This window comes from Mauremys mutica, chromosome 11 (assembly GCF_020497125.1).
Source record: "Mauremys mutica isolate MM-2020 ecotype Southern chromosome 11, ASM2049712v1, whole genome shotgun sequence".
NCBI classification, from domain to species: Eukaryota; Metazoa; Chordata; order Testudines; family Geoemydidae; genus Mauremys; species Mauremys mutica.
The window spans coordinates 21,204,037-21,221,944 of record NC_059082.1 but is presented as its reverse complement, the minus strand read 5'-3'; the positions used below and the strand labels follow the sequence as shown (position 1 = coordinate 21,221,944).

Sequence of the window (17,908 nt, the reverse complement as noted above, 5' to 3'; positions counted from 1 at the left end):
TTGTAAACAGGTCTGTTATAAATGGAGGTAGTTTTGAGGGGGGTGTAAGGTGAACTGAACACGCTGCCAGATCCCGCTTTCTGGAAGGATTGGTAACTTATTAACTTTTCTTACCTGTACTGCTTTGTCTTTAGACAATAAATTGGCTAAGCTTGGTTATTTTGTCTCTTGGACATTTTTAATACTGAGCTGCAAGTGTAGTCAAGCCATTGGCTATACATTTAGCAACAGTTGTGTAAATGTGGAAGACATAGGAAATACCTACATGACTTGTTGCATCTTCTGAAATGTGTATGTACTTTAATTAAAAAGTATAAAATCGTCATGTTCTCAGAGGCTGATAATTTGACTAAAGATTGCCACCTTTGGTGTTTGTTGTAATTATATCATGCTACGGTCATTCTTGGGTGGGATCTTCAAAAGTGACTAAATGACTTATGAGAACAATAGGACATGTGCTTAAGTGTTTTGAAAATCCTACTCATTTTGTCAAATTTCTCTTTGGTGTATCTGCACTTGAGTACGCTAGATTATGTAAATGTGTGTTGCATACTTGCCTTTGATTGCTAACTTTGACTAGTAAACAAAAATGAGTCGAATACCAGTTCATAGTGGAAAAATCCAAGAGACAGATTCTGAACATATTTGGCTAACGTGAGATGTGTCCTGATGATGTGAGGTAGCTCTGTTTGGGTTGCTTTTACTCACAGCTGAGCTCAACTCTAGGCCAAAGAGATGTGTTGACTCTGTTTTATGGGTCAGTGTACCAATTTAAAGCAACATTGTACAGTGTTGTCTTGCTCCTACCAGTTATACATAGCTGTAGCAACATCACATGGAAATGCAAACAGAAAGTTTGACAGGCAAAGCAAGAAATGTGTGTTTCCATTTACAGTTGATCAACTAGGTTTGTAACTAAGAGAATCCTTTCCTAATTTTCTTCTGTCTATTAGTATACCTGTTTCCTGATAACTCGTGCAGCTCATTTTAAAACCATGTGTTTTATGTTCAAGCTAAATAGCAAGCATGGATATTAGAGAGGGCTATGTCTCTTCCACTTGTATTTAAGAAAGGATTCCAGATTCTGCACAGAAACTTCTGGATCCTAACGCAAAATTATGTTGAGTCAGAGAGGATCAGTGATCAAAAATGGAGGCGATCTACTTGTTGAGTAAAGTCCTAAGACGATGGTGACTATAATTGAAACCATGACAGGGCTTCAGAATTCTGGACATACAGGGAGATATTCTAGTGGCTGTCAGTGCAGACAAATCTGCATGTGAATAATGCCCAGCTCTCTGTACGTGTCTTTGTCTAGAAACTGTAAGTTCTTTCTTTGTATGTTTGATCAAGGAGGAAAGGGTTTTCATCTATCTTTTTCAAATGCCACTTTTTTTTAACATGGTAAGGACCATGGCAACTTCTGAGGAACTTATTCTCAATAGTTTCTCTTTTCATTTTGAGACTAGCAAAATGAAGCTGTTCCCTTAGACCAGAAAATGAATCCTCTCCTTTTTCCTGTTGTCTAGAGTCCATTTTAAGAATAGAGTTCAGCAGGTTAAAACATTTTAAAGTCCTGAAAGTTTTTAATTTAAGGAGGACACTACCAAACGACATTTCACTCTGAATATTTTTCACTTGCTTTGGTTACAAGTTACACCAAAAATTACTATAGGATACTAACGAAATTAGATAAAAAAATGTCTTGACTTTAATTTTTTTTTAACTTGGTGCATTTGGCAGTAGTTCATGTATTTCACTGTTTCCCTTTTGGGTGGTTATCTGTGGGGTAATGGACAACATTTTTTAAAATCTGAAATAATGTATGATGCAGCATTTAAAAACACAGGGTTTGCTCAGAGTTATCACAAATGGGTAATGGAAGTTTCCTCGGTCCTCCTGGCAATTGTTAAATTTATACCTCTCTTTTTTAAAAAACATTTTTTCTCTGTCCCTGTTGCCATATTAAGAACACACACATACACACACACGCTTGTTACTGCTCCAAGTGCAAAGACTTTGTCTTCATGTATTTATTCTAGTTTATTTTATTTATAATTGCACTCCACTATTTTTATATATCTGTGTTAAGATCAGTTTCTTTCTTCACAACAAGTAAAGTAGTTCTTTGGTACTTCTTTATTGCAGAACTCCATCTTGCACCAAGAACTCCGGATTCCAGATTCCTCTCCCATTGAGAATCAAAGATCTTTCTTGTGGAGTTTAATTTAATTTGCAGGCATAACTGCATCACTAGACTAGAATAAAAATTCCAGTATCCTAATCTCTGTTAAGGGCCAGTTCTCAGGTGCTTTAAATTGAGGATATGGCACTAGGAGATCATTTCAGTTAGTATTCTTCTGATTATTTCTGCTCAAATCATATAAAGAATTTAAATTGACAGGATATTACCATTTTTATTAAAGGCCCCACCTGAAATCTGGGACCCTTATGCTAGGCACTGTACAAATACTGTAAGAAACTGTCTTCATCCTGAAGAGCTCACAAACTAAACAGACAACACCAAAAAAGGAGGGGAAGAGGGGGCAGGAAGCAGATGCAAACTTACTTGCCTGAGGTCACATAGTAGGCCCAGTGGTAGAGTTAGTGATAGAAATTAGTTCTCCTAAGTCCCAGTTCAATTCCTTGTCCACTAATCCACATTACCTCTCATCTCTATTTCTCATCAAAATTATTTTCCAGCAGAATCAGGCTAAAGCCAGATTTCAATCCCAATTTATCATAGGCTTTTCCCATCTGTTTTCCAGAAATGTCCAATGACATTTAGGCCTGGTCTACATTGGGGTATAGGGAGGGTAGTATAGACATACCCTTAGACATATCCAACCAAATTTTTATTTTATTTAAAGTGTGTGCTACGATTTAAATAGACTATAATTCAGACAAGCTTTCTTGCCATCTGTTTTACTAATATATCTTCTTTGTGTTTTTTTTTTTATTATTATTCCTGGTGAATTTTGTAATACAAAACTCAAGATGAGAAAAAGAAACTAACAATATACTACTTTATAGGGAGTTAACTATGAGACCAGGCTCAAAACAAACACCCATAAGGTTGTCCACTGATTATTTATCTAATGGCAGGGAAGATGAGTCTTTATTGTCTCCTGAGGTCAATGGTTTATCACTGAAATAACAGTAATGGTTTGAAAATGTACTTTCTTGGGATGACTAGGATCTTATTTCTAATAAACTCACACTTCAGAGGTCTGAAAGGTTGTAGTTTTGGCTTCTACCAGGTTCCAGTATCTATTCAAACAGTAATTTCCTCCCCCTGGGTTTGCAGCATTTGGACTCAGAAATGGTCTAACCTCAGTCACTAAATGAACACTTGGAATTGAAAGCACAAGAGTCTGAGGTTTAGCTGTTACTTGAAGCAGTAACCACCAAACATAAATGGTTTTATGTTGGCTGTCTCTTGACATTTTTCAGATCCATCTATTCTTCTGCCATTTCTTTTGTTTACTGGGCACTTTTAATTTATCCTGTTAACCCTGTTCTCACACCAGCAAACATTGATAGCTTGGAGACTGGCGTAATCTCATTTGGAAGACATATTAATAAAAATTCATAAAGTGCAACATTTATTTTATGCTTCGTATAAAATCCTGATGCTCTTGTTTCTTAAGGTAAGCACAATTTGAAATTTAGTAGGAAATGGAACTATTGGGAAATTAGTTTTAAAAATGGCTGTCTAATGAGATCTGTTTTTTGAATTTATATTGTTCCTAGTGATTTAAGCTTAGTTTTAGTGTTGCCTGGAGTGCTTCATTCATGGAGAATGATTGATTGAGAAAATAATTAGTATGGGCTGCCTCTATGACTGTGTATGCAAACACTGGGACTGTGCAGCATCATTAACATTATGTTTAGATCCCAGAAATCATTGCTATTTTAGAAAAGAACAAGGATGCATATTGTAGGAGATGGAATACTACATAGCAGTAGACATAAATAATGTCGCTCTGTCTACTTTTGAGTTTCCAAAAAAATCTCTTTTTTTATAATAATTATTCGTAGCCACAGGAGCTAATCTCAGAATCCTACCCTATCACAGGGAAAGACTACCACACTCAAAATTAATGTTGGCACCGTTCTCTCGTTCAGTCTATCCAATGTCCAGAACAGTACACAGACCCTGAGGAATTGTTCCCCTTTTTTGGGAGGGGTTGATTTAACTGATAACTCGAAGTAACAAAAGAATCCTTAGCTTCCTTCCCAAGACTAGTTGTTCCTAGTTACCCTGGGCCCAGCAAGATACTTTCATTCCCATTTTGTGAGGGCCAGAGCTAACTGGACCAGTCTGCAAGCAAGACTGAGCTGTATTAGCCCTTAACTTTAATGCAGAGTTCTGGCTCCTTTGCTTGGAGTGACTCCATGCAGGACAGCATGGCATTCCTATACCGGTTGGTGCTCTGCTCTGTTGCATACTTGGTTAGAACAAATAAATGTTACCTCGCCCATTTGCACCTTTAAATTTAAATGGCAGAATTTACACCTAGCATTTCTTGCTTTGACTTTAGAAATGACCAAGCTCATTAATCCATGGGTAGAATGTGAATTTAAAAACAAACTAATAAAAAAAACCCACAGCTGCTTCAACTTAGAATTGATCCACATATGTTGTAGTGCTGGGGCTGATTAAATCAGCTCACTCTCTAAGGGCTTGGCTACACTTGAAAGTTGCAGCGCTGGGAGTTACAGCGCTGGTCATGCAGCTGTGCAGGAACAGCACTGGTGTGTGGCCACACTCACAGCTACCAGCGCTGGTGTGTGGCCACATTTGCAGCATTTGCAACGCTGTTGGGAGTGCTGCATTATGGGCAGCTATCCCAGCATTCAAGTGGCAACAACGTGCTTTTCAAAAGAGGGGGGTGGAGGGTGGTGTACTGTGACAGAGAGCGGGGAAGATAGAGAGAGTGGATTTTTGGAGCCAACACTGTGTGTTAGCTTCCTGGATTGAAAAATCACAAAATGTTCGCGAACCCTTAGTCTTAATTGCAAACAGCCTGCATCCAAGCTGTTTCTCTGTCAAGCAAACATTCACTCCCTGCCTCTCATTTGATCGTTCACAGCCAGGTACAGATAGCTCCTGTTTGCTGTGATCAGTGTTTGTTTTTTTAGATAAGCAGTTCAACGGAGCTCCGATGGGAGTTCACAACAAAACAAAGAGAGGCTGCATAACAAAACAAAGAGAGTAATTTAGTTAAAAGCATTCTGGGATATCTCCTTATTCCCTGGAGGCCAATAAAAGCGCTGGTGTGTGTCCACACTTGATGAGCAGCGCTGGATCACCAGCGCTGCAATCGCTACACCCCAACCTGACCAGGTGTACAGCCAGCGCTGCAGCCAGGGAGTTGCAGCGCTGGATGTGCCTTGCAGGTGTGGACGGTTACTAATTGCAGCGCTGGAAAGCCTCTACCAGCGCTGCAACTTGCAAGTGTAGCCAAGCCCTATATGTGAAGACTGCTGCCTTACTGCACAAATTGTAGGTCTATCTATGACATGGGAGTGGGGGGAGCTGCCGGACGGTGGGGGACTTCAATTTGAATAACAAGGTCTGGAAGTCTCATGCTCCTGGTGCTAAAACATCCTTGGAATTTCTAAATATTATGGATAACAATTTCCTAACTCAAAAAGTGTTGCATCCAACATGGGGGAATTCTATATTAGGCCTTGTCTTGACAGATAAAGTGGAACTGATGACCAAACAAAAAAATTAATAGTATCTTAGGTATAGGTGATCATGACTTGATTGCATTTATAATGTGCAAACAGAATAAAGTCCAGACCACAAATATAGATACTTGTTGCTTTAAAAGGTCCAGTTTCACAAAGCTGAAAACAATTATGACCAAATGAGCTGGGAGGAAGAATTTAATCAGAAAAGTGTGAATGATATTTGGGAATGGTTTAAGAATACTAGATGCTCAAAAGCCATAACTGAAGAGGGGGGAAAAAAAGGCAATATCGATTAAAAATTTTCTTGGTTTAGGGGAAAGTGAAGGCAGATATATATATAGATAGATAGATATAGATATATAAATAAAATGTGGAATAAATGGAAAGTTGATATTAAAGAATGTAAGACATAAAGAGAAATCTATGGCCAGCAAAGTTAAGGACAATAAGGAGTTTAAAAAAAAATAAAGCATATTAGCAACAAAAAAGAATCTTACCAATGGTATTGGTCCATTACTAAATGAAAATGGTAGAATTATCAATAATGATGCAGAAAAGGCAGAAGTATTTAATACATATTTCTGTTATGTATGGGGGGGGAACAGATGAGGTAGTGACATCATATGATAATTCTTTCCATTCCACTAGTATCTCAAAAGGATGTTAAACAACAGTTACTAAGGTGAGACACTTTTAAATCAGCAGGTCTGGATAACTTACATCCAAGAGTTTAAAAAGAGCAGGCTGAAGAACACACTGGACCATTAATGCTGACTTTTAATAAGTCTTGGAATACTGGGGAGGTTCCAGAAGACTGGAAGAAAATTAATGTTGTGCCAAGGGTAAATGGTAGGACCCAAGTAATTATAGGCCTTTCAATTTGACATCAATCCCAGGCATGATAATGGAGTGTTTGATACGGGACTAGATTAATAAAGAATTAAAGGAAGGTAATATAATTAATGCCAGCCAACATGAATTTATGGAAAATAGATCCTGTCAAAGTAACTTGAAGGCATTTTTTTATGAGATTAAAAGTTTGGTTGATAAAGGATAATAGTGTTGATGTTAATAGACTTAAACTGCAGTACCGCATCTGACTTTTTGTACCACACAACGTTTTGATTTTAAAAAAGCCTAGAATGATATAAAATTAACATGGCATATAATGCATGAACTAAAAGCTGTCTAACAAAATGTAATTGTAAATGGGGAATCATCACTGAGTGGGTGAGTTTCTAATGGGGTCCCTCAGGAATTGGTTCTTGGCCCTATACTATTTAACATTATCGGTGACCTGGAAAAAAACATAAAATTATCAATGGTTAAATTTGCAGATGACAAAAAAATGGAAGGAGTGGTAAATAGAGGATAGGCCACTGATGCAAAGCAATCTAGGTCAGCCGTTCTCAACCAGGAGTCCGGGGTCCCCTCGGGGGCCGTAAGCAGGTTTCAGGGAGTGCACCAAGCAGGGCTGGCATTAGACTCATGGGCCCAGGGCAGAAAGATGAAGCACCACTGTCCAGGGCTGAAGCCTAGGACCCTGTGTCTCGCCACAGGTGGCCTGTGGAGTTTTTATAGCATGTTGGGAGGTGTCAGAAAGAAAAAGGTTGAGAACCCCTGATCTAGATCACTTGGTAAGCTGGATACAAGCAAACAATATGTGTTTTAATTTGACTAAATGTATATATCTAGGAACAAAAAATGTAGGCCATACTTACAGGATGGAGGACTCTATGCTGGGAAGCAGTGACTCTGAAAAAGATTTGGATGTCATGGTGGATTATCAGCTGAACATTAGCCCTTTTGGCCATAGCTTCATATTGGGAGCTCATGTGATACTTGGATGCATAAACAGGGGAATTTCAAGCAGGAGTATAACGGTTATTTTCCTTCATTTGGCACTGGTCTGATCACTGCTGGAATAGTCTGTTTAGCTTAACAAAGAGAAGATTAAGGAGTGACTTGATTACAGTCCATTACCTACATGGAGAACACATATTTGATAATGGGCTCGTCAGGAAAGAAAGGTATAACATGATCCAATGGCTGGAAGTTGAAGCTAGACAAATTCAGACTGGAAATATGGTATACGTATTTTTTAACAGTGAGGATAATTAACCATTGGAGTAGTTTTACCAAAGATCATGGTGGGTTCTCCATCTTTGGCAATTTTTAAATCAAAACTGGATCTCTTTGTAAAATCTATGCTCTAGGAATTATTTTGGGGGAAGTTCTATGGCCTGTGTTGTACAAGAGGTCAGACTAGATGATCACAATGGTCCCTTCTGTCCTTGGAATCAATCTATAACAAATCACCATAAATGAGCTTCTCTGCTAAAAGGAGTCATTCCTGTGTGGGGTAAGCCAGGGGCACTTCCCAACCACAGTACAGGACAGTACTGTACAGTATATAATGCCTTTTGTCTGACCCAAAAAAATTTCCTTGGAACCTAGCCCCCCGCATTTACATTAAATCTTATGGAAAATTGGATTCGTTTAACATCATTTCACTTAAAGTTGCATTTTTCAGGAACATTACAGCGTTAAGTGAGGAGTTACTGTACCATGGTCATAAGTGCTATACAGAAAACCTAAATAGAATTATTTTCAGATATTCATTCTTTCATACCTATATCCAGATTTTTCTATATACCTATACAACAGCGCTCTGTAAAGCAGCATCTACCTCTGTTATATATGCATTTTAAATGATACTAATTAATAAATGACTGCAAACAGAATAAAAATAACTTGTCTTGACAGTGTTGGAAATTATTTTCCTAATAAGTTGATTGTTTACCAGGACTTATTTTCCACACAAGCATTTCTTTTAGTCCAAAGGCCACATGGTGTTGGGTACATCCAAAATACAAACATAAGCATATACACACCTGTACTCTGTAGCCTAGTAACAACATCGTTATAAGCATTGGCCAACACACTTACAACAGGATCAGGCCAGGGAGATACCTGTGCCATCATAGCGTGACTCCAGAGGGGTAAACAAAGTTCTGACAAAGAACCCCTAGAAAACCTTGGGGTTTTTATACACTATAACAAATGGGTGATGTCTTCCAATTATTGGATGTTTGTCAAAGCTAATTGAGGGAGTTTCAGGACTGAATCCTATCCCCTGGCTCGGTTAAGACAAGATTAATGGCTGGGCCCCTTTCTTCTCAAGGTTTCCTACTTATTTTATTTTACTGTATTTTTCCCTAGCTACCAGACTAAGTCTTTTAAACTAATTATTTATTATACACGGTGTCCAATTAACCATGTTTTCTTTATCTCTGTTGTCTAGCTTAAACCTTAAATAAAATAACATTGGTATTTTCAGGGTCACTACCAGTTTAACACAAACAATCCCTCTTTCTCATTATTTTTTTGGGGCGGGGTATATGTTTTGGGCCTGTCAGTCATATCAAGATCCAATCTCAATTTAAAACCATAGTTGATCCAGCACTAAAGTGGGCCTATATTCTTACTGATATGATCCTACTTTACTCCAGTTTTCTGGTAGATATTAGACGCTTAGACAGCTTTTTCCTTCCTAGTTTTTTTTTTAATTAGTTGGAGCAACAGAAAATGTATTCTAGGTAATCTGTATAACTAGCATGACCAGATGTCCTGATTTTCTAGGGACAGTCCTGATATTTGAGGCTTTATCTTATATAGGCACCTCCCACCTCCTGTCCTGATTTTTCACACTTGCTATCTGGTCACCCTACATATAACTCAGTGCACAATCTGTGCTCAAATCAGCTAAAGCTCAGCAGTTTGTGCTTAGCACTCTTCCCTCTTTTAATATTTTCCTGGGATTTTTGGCCCTATTCCAGTTATTAATATGTCAACCAAAATATTGTGAATGAGACTAGGCTATCTGGAGTGTGAAATATATTGCCCCGAGTTGCAGAAAGTAACCAACTTTAAAGCTGGCAGGCTCCTGTTGCTTATTGGTTTATATTTATGCAAGTGATTAGGGAGATGTGCTAGCAAGAAAGAAATTTGCTTGATCAAAATATCCTTCAACTAAAGCTGAGTGAAAAACAAAGCCACAGATGAGAGCTACTGTTAATATTAATGCTCAACCTGTCACTTTAAGTCACATAATAGAAAATCCAGTGGGAACAAGACCCTAATGTGCAGGAGTAGAGTTAAGGCCCTTTAATTAAATTTAAAGATTTTCTTACTCATGGGAATGGACATAATTAGCTGTTTCCTGAGCTGTATTTGACCTGAAGATGCTTGCATCCACAGACAATGGAATGTATTAAGAAGTAGTAGTAGATTCTAATTATGAGATTTTGGGCACCATTAATTTTTATGTGAAATATTGTTTTCTAAGTGATGGGGTAGCAACATAAATATCATATGTTTCATTAATAGTAAAGAGGTGTTAAAACTGATGGTCTGGATTCAGGGCTGGCTCGAGGAAAGTAAGCTGTCACATACTAAATCAAATGTTGCTAGGTTTGCAGGTTGGCCCAACTTCATTGGAACTCCAGACAATCAAAATAAAAACAATGAAGTAATACTGGAGATATCTGAAAACTACTGCAATTGGATATAGTGTCTGTTAACCTTAAGGAGACCTTAATTAAAGAAATATAGCCACAGTGGGCCAAAGTCATCATTGTATCACTCCATGGACTTCAATGGAGTTACACCAGCGATGTTTTTAGCCCTTAACTTCTTGGGCAGCCAAGTCACATTCTAATTCTTTCTAGTCCAGCAAGCAAGCCTGGAATGTCATTTCAAATTGACATCCAATATAGTACGTGCTAATCCCTTCAGTCTCTTCTGACTCTTTGTGCTTTGAAGGCAATGTAATAACTGAAGAAAGGCAGGTGACTCTGAGCCAGAGTCTCGGCTGGTGTATATCAAGTTATTTCCATGGAAGCCACTGGAACTGTACTGATTTACACCAGCATAGGATCTGGCCATATTTCTGAGTTCAAAATAACTTGGTGCTTTTCTTCACCCTCTACCTATACCAGTGAAGAAGTATTGGCATGAACATACATTTTAATTCACGTGCATGTTTGTTCACTGTATTTTTCAAGAAGTTTTGCTAGGCAGCAAAGAGTTAAATCCTCTCGTTGATCATAGTTCGTTGGTGGCATTTACTATTTGTTGTGTTGTCAATGGCATTTGAGAAGGGAGACAGTTTCTCTCCCCTCATGGTGAACCTTGTGGATGGATTTCCTTTCCTTCCCCAATGCCATTTTGCTTCTCTAGTGTTTGGAGGAGGTAGCTATCTTCCCCATTTTGAAATCTTGCAGCTCCGTTCTGTAGTGGCCTTACAGGGTCTCTGAGGCCTGCCAGCACACCACTTAAGCTAGATGCAAATGTTAAATAATAACTAATAATAATTGTTTTCAAGCAGAGTAAAAACAACTTGTCTGGAAAAGATTCTGATTTATTCCAACTTTCTGGTACTTAGTAGACCCTAAACCCTGATTCAGCAAAGTGCTCAAGCACATGTTTAACTTCAAAGTCAATGAGACAAGCATGTGCTTAAAGTTAAACACATGCCGGAAGTACACTGGTGAACAAGATAGATTTTATGCAGGTACTTAAGTGCTTTCCTGAATCCAGGCCTAAGATGGCTCTTTTCTTTCCCGTACTTGAAAGCAGCAAAGGAGTTTGTTTGTTTTGTTCTGTTTTGCTTAAATTCCTGAGGAGGGGGCCAGGAAAGCAAGCCCTGTCCTTTCCAATGCATAGATAGTGAAGGAGCCATTAGAAGTGGATCCCTTCTCCTAGTTAGGGGTGAGGTGGTTAAAAGTTAAGTCAACTACTCTTCTCAGAGAGGGGCAGGAGTATGGGAGTAAGGGGGAGATGAGTCCGTCCCCCCATTGCCCCCCCGAAGACCAATCCTATGTCTTGCTCTCGGTTGTCTGGTGAAGGTACTACATGGGATGGGAATTTCTCTTTTGTGGACCCTTCACTTGGTGAGATGCATTGAAGCTCTCTTAATCATGGGCCCCTCCTACCAAAATATCATTACCATCAAGACCGTTTGCCAACGTTAAATCCATGCTTCACTAAAGTCTGAGGACATAAGACTGCACCTAAAAGCTGCAATGATAAACCATTGCTAAGTACTCAGTACCCCGTCAGCATTGTTTTGGGGTGATGACCTGTTTGCTTTTGCTATTTTTGTTTTATGGTGTCTCCGTTACTTTTCTGGTTTAAGAGGCTGACTGTCTAGTCACCCCACTCTCATCAAAAGAATATAAAAAATTGAAAAGACCTTAAAAGTTTGTTATCAACATCAGTTCATGCAGCCCTTGCATGGAAAATTATGGAACATGTATTCCTAATATGTGTTTTTCTGTGTACTTCTGGCAGATGCAAAAAAGCTCACTTTCACGGCTGTGCAGAAGTGATCCCTGGTGTAGAAGCAATCCCAACAACCATACTGTTCGTTTGACAGCTGGACCCAAATCCGAGTTTTCATATTGAATAAAAACAGCAACAACTCACCTACAATTCCCTTGATCACCTATAGGACATGCATGGATCAGTATTCAATTGAAAAGATTGTTTTCTATGTACACCTATGGCCCAGATCAGTGTGCATTATCTGCGTATGTATAACCTTTCTTTAACTTGAACAAGAAGATCCACACAAATGATAAATAACTTTTGGCTTAGTCAATTCACTTATTTATGTTCTTGTATCTGATTGTTCTCCTCTGTCAGTTGTTTGGAATGAAGGAAATGGGATGACTTGTTGGCACGTTTGCATTAATATTATTGGCTACACTAGAGGCTCTGGTGGGTGATGGTGCCTTTAGTCCCTTGAAGGAGGGGAGGGGGAAATTAAAGACTTGATTCTCTTTTACACTAAGGCCCCATTACACCGCCAGAGTGGCAAATTTGACAACTATGTTATTAGAGGTGGGTATATATTGGAAAGAACATCCACCCATAATTATTAAAATTGGAAAGGAAGTTTCGATTTGACTATGTTTATGAGCCTTTCCTGTTACCTTTTGGCAAATTTTCCAGGGCACAAGCTCTGCTAACACAAACACAATGAAAAGCGAATCTTGCATTCAAAGGCATGAATTTGTCAAAAGTGCATTTTGAATGATATATGTGATTGTGATAGTCTGATTCACAATTTGCATTTCATATTGGGCTGGATGATTGGTGTGCATAACCAAAACTGCAAAATTTGAAATACTGCAATCAAATATACAATTTTGAAATTCATGGTGGTGGTTAGTTTCATAGGTAGTCTAACAAAGAACCTGTAAACTAACCAACACGAAGTAGACTGTGAATATTCACAAACTAGCTGGAGACCAAGAATTATTTACTGCAGAAGTCTGAATCATGTATAATAAGAGAAGGGGGGTGTGCGTGTGCGTGTGTGTGCTGTTGTAGTTATACAGTAATTTACAAAAGATATGTAGGAGTCATTGCACCTACCACTTACAGCTGCTTCTGGGATGGAAAACAGCAGCTGCTTAACACCACAGAGTCTCTCTACACCATGTTTTTTTAGGACTGGTTGTGAAGACACTTTCTGGATGGGCACCAGTCTGTTGTGATTGGATCCATCAACTAACCGACATGCATCTAAACCCCCTAGGTCTTGATATGGACCCTGTGTATGACACCCTTCTTGAGTTGTAGGACCCTGCAGGCTGACCTCCTAGCCCCAATACCCAGTGTCACAGCCCTCTTGAGCACGCATTTGGTTAGACATGATTTCCATGCCCCTAGCCTCCACAGAGTTCCATGTGTCTGTGGGAACATTGATTTCCTAGTCACGCCCTTTAAGGAGCATATGGCAGTAAAGCAATGAACTCAGGCTTAGTAAAGGAATTTTATATGCATAAACACTTAGGTTAGGCATCCCCACCGGCCTCCCTCACTTAGCCCTCTTGCTTCTTGTGGTAGAATGGCCTGTCTTGCTTAGATAAGTGCTCAATTTTAGAACAGTCTCTCTCTTTTGTTGCCTGTGAACGTCTGCTGGGGAAATTCCAGCCTCCAGCCCTCTCGACCTCTCTGTAGATAAACATTCAAATCAATAGTAGGAAACCCATTGCTGCAGTAGGGAAGAATTGTTCAGTGTTGGTGGCCCTTGACTGTTCTGTTACAGCTTCTCTGACGTCTGACTCACATGGTGTCACGCCTCTGCTACAAAAGGGAAACTGTAATCCACAGTGAAGGTAATAGTCATAAATAGGGTTCACAAAGCAAGATGGAATTCATAATTTCCAGAGATGTATTCCCCCAAACTGTCACAAAGACAAATACCATTAGCCAGGTGCAATGTAGTTTCCCAAGTTGGAATTTATACAGAGCCAAGAGATTAACAACGTTTTTTTGATGCTCTTATAATGAATGCAATGGAATCTTCTAATGCCCACAACTGGCCAGGTCCTTGCTTTTAAATCTTATCTGAAAAGTGGGACCTTGAACTACACAGTATCTCTTAGTACCATACCATGAGTGCTGAATTAGGGGAAATAGTGCCACCTACTGAATTGTCAGCACAGTTTACGGCAACCCCTTGGTTTTCCTACTAGATCTTCCAAGTATTGACCATATTGACCCTACTTAGTTAAATCTGATGAGATCACAGCCCAAGATGGTATAGTTATAGGATTTAGACTATCTATCTATCTATCTATCTATCTATATATAGCAGTTTTGGAACTAGAAGGTTAGCACATACATTAGGTCATTTCAATTTCTTTAACTACAGTAGTGTATATTTTTGATAACTGATGAGTTGCTGCTATCGTGTTAAACTCACAAGCCTGACACATTAATCACTGGATTTCTTGGAAGACGTCCTGCTTTAGAGTACAGCTCCTTTTGGCATTCCTTGAGCATACGTTGCTTTCTCATGACTCTCAAGAGAGTAATTCAGAGATGAAGAAACATTTATATTTCTAAAGTAAAACTATTTAATACTTACAGATACTGTATAATATGCTCTGAAGGCATCATTCACTATATTAGGAATCTGTCTCTCCATCCTGCATAAAGCCTTCTTAAATACAAATACCTTAAAGCATATGATTAAATAGTTTTCTTTTAACCAGATAATGGCTGGCATTTTTCCACTTTCTGTATAAATGATTGGAGGTGCCATGACAGTCAAAATGAATAAGAACGTGTAAGCGAATGGGCTAACTCTCTACCTTCTCAATGGGCATGGGATGCCTGGTTCACAATAGAACCAGTTCTTGTGTAGGGATTTCTCAGCCTTCTTATGCACCACGGGGGAGGGGCACTTTTTTTCCCCCTGCATCAGCAGGGGGATTGGGAGCAGGTTAGGGAGAAGTCAAAGCTACATAAATCCACAAGCAAAATGTGTGTGGTGTGTCAAGCGGGCAAAAGAACCATGGGGTCTGTGATGGGTTGGGTCACAGAAACTCCCTTGGGAACTCCCAACTTTTGTGCCAAGACTACTTCTGCCCCTGCTTTCCTGCCCTGGCAGCTTGGGACTCCAGCACCCTGTCTTGTTGCTCCAGACACACCAGTCTGCTCCAACCCAGACCCAGGATCTGAACCACAAGCCCTAAAGCTGCAGACTTAACTGAAAGCAACTTACAGAAGTGTTCCCGTCTTTAACACTCAGATGCCCAACTCCCAATGGGGTCCAAACCCCAAATAAATCCATTTTACCCTGTATAAAGCTTATAAATTGTTTGCCCTGTATAACACTGATAGAGAGGGATGCACAGCTGTTTGTCCCTCCCCCCAGGTATTAATACATACTCTGGGTTAATTAATAAGTAAAAAGTGATTTTATTAAATACAGAAAGTAGGATTTAAGTGGTTCCAAGTAGTAACAGACAGAACAAAGTGAATTACCAAGCAAAATAAAATAAAACACGCAAGTCTAAGCCTAGTACAGTAATAAAACTGAATACAGACAAAAAAGTTTCTTTCACAGACTGGACGCCTTCCTAGTTTGGGCACAGTCCTTTCCCCTGGTACAGCCCTTGTTCCAGCTCAGGTGGTAGCTAGGGGATTTCTCATGATGGCTGTCCCCTTATTCTGTTCCACTCACTTATATATCTTTTGCATAAGGCGGGAATCCTTTGTCCCTTTGGGTTCCCACCCCTTCTTTTTAATGGAAAAGCACCAGGTTAAAGATGGATTCCAGTTCAGGTGACGTGATCACATGTCACTGTAAGACTTCATTACCCATTTGCCAGCACACACATATACGGGAAGACTTACAAATAAAACAGAGCTATCTACAGTCAACTGTCCTGGTTAATGGGAGCCATTAAGATTCCAAACCACCATTAATGGCCCACACTTTGCATAATTACAATAGGACCTCAAAGTTATATTTCCTATTTCTAGTTTCAGATACAAGAGTGATACATTCATACAAACAGGATGACCACACTCAGTAGATTATAAGCTTTGTAGTGATACCTTACAAGAGACCTTTTGCATGAAGCATATTCCAGTTACATCATATTCACAGCCATTAGCATATTTTCATAAAATCATATGGAGTGCAACATCACAGGGTCTATTACAGCCTTCAGACTGCAGTAGTGATTGTGATGTATTGAGGACTGTGTTGGAAATGCAATCTGCCACTCTAAGAGCAATGGAATTTCCTGCTTCTGCTTGCAGGTGAGGGGGCTCTGTCATGGGATCAGTGTAATTCTGGAAAAAGCCATCTTAAAGCAAGATGGAGTGAGTTATAGTTTGCTGTCTTAAGGAGCAGCCTGTTTTTTCTCTGTTTTTGTGTTCTTGTGTGTGTTATAGCTCTGAATTCTGAGAGATAAAGTAGTGTTACATTGCTGCCTTCCAGCAAGAATATTCATGTTTTTATCTAATTTCTCTGTGTGTGTATACCGTGAACATAACAGTGATCACAGGGAACATAGAGCAAAATATCCCTTTCAGACACCAGTTGATTCCTTGGTTAACATTAGCTATTTTGAAGGGTGGGCTGTATTGTCATAGGAATTAAATTTTCTAACTTCGCCATTATATCAAGGAGCCAGTCTAGAGCTGTATTGGATTGTCAAAAGCAACAGAGCAGGTTCTGCTTTGCAATCAGTACCATTTTCTGGTACTCAGATCTTGGATAAAGATAATTGTAAAGCAACAGTACAAGTCAATACTCAATACTCATCATTAACTTTTGAAATATTATTGCACATTAATTTTTACAGTTACTTTTACAAAACCACTTACCAAAATCTTGGGGGCCAGAAAATGCTGTTGATAGTACAGCAGAGTTTCCCACAGATCAGTTCTTCCTACAGAGCAAGCTGCCTGATACACCAGCCGATAGACCGTTCTTCCTCTACTAAAAGAGAGCAAAAAGCTGGAAATGTCAGCAAATTCTTCCCTCTTACAAATGAACTTGAATTTAACAATTTGCCTGTGCTGAGTAGGCTGACATTCAAGACACAAGGTGACAGTGCAGTATTGATGTACAACTGGAGGAGGTTTAATAAGAAAATAAATGTTTAAGCTGTTCTTAATAACTTTCTAACTCTCCCACCCAAATGCATAATAACAGCCAAGAGTTATACTGATGGTGATAAGAGTACTCAGCACTTATATAGTCCATTTCATCCACAGACTTTAAAATGTGTTCTAGAAATGGGGGAAATATCACTACCCCTGTTTTATAGATGTGGAAACTGTGACCTTCTCTTTGACTCTTCCAAAATCTCCTCACAAGTCATTGGCATCATTGGGAAGAAGCCCAGGATCCCTGAGACCCACTCCCTTGTCTTGTTGACCATAACATACTGTCTCCTTTTGTCAGATCTTACACTCCTGACTAGTGTAAGATCTGGTGACATACATTGTTCAACTCACTGCAGAAGAAATTCACCTGGGGTGCATAAGGCAAGCTCAAATTTCTCTGCCTCACATAAGCACTGCATTAGGACATGCAGCTGGTGGGAGGAGGCAGGTAGAGCCACTATGAAGGAAACCTTCTGCACTTAATGCACCCTGTGGAAAGGATCTGTGTATCAGCCTCATTTAGGCTAGTATGGAGGATGGTGTTGATAAATTGTATAATCAATCGCTTGACCACACTTTAGTTCAGTATGGAATATATTCATGAGACCAAATAACCAATGTCAGTCGGGTTTATTGCTAAAAGTCAATAATAATGCAGTACAGGAAGAGTTTTGATATGATACCTGTTTCCAGGAAACAGTCTTGTGCAGCACTGTTACAT

General features: G+C 39.2%; 1 long non-coding RNA gene across 4 annotated transcripts in view; it reads left to right on the top strand.

Annotated features, from left to right (window-relative positions):
- The window catches only part of LOC123344593, a 265,270-nt gene that overhangs the window by 241,486 nt on the left and 5,876 nt on the right, over positions 1–17,908 (top strand). For 3 of the 4 annotated variants that reach the window (XR_006572596.1, XR_006572597.1, XR_006572594.1), the window contains one exon: positions 12,058–12,847. This is a non-coding gene — a long non-coding RNA (uncharacterized LOC123344593). Of the gene's footprint in view, positions 1–12,057; positions 12,848–17,908 lie in introns of those variants that run through there. The other variant, XR_006572595.1, reaches the window with a different exon arrangement.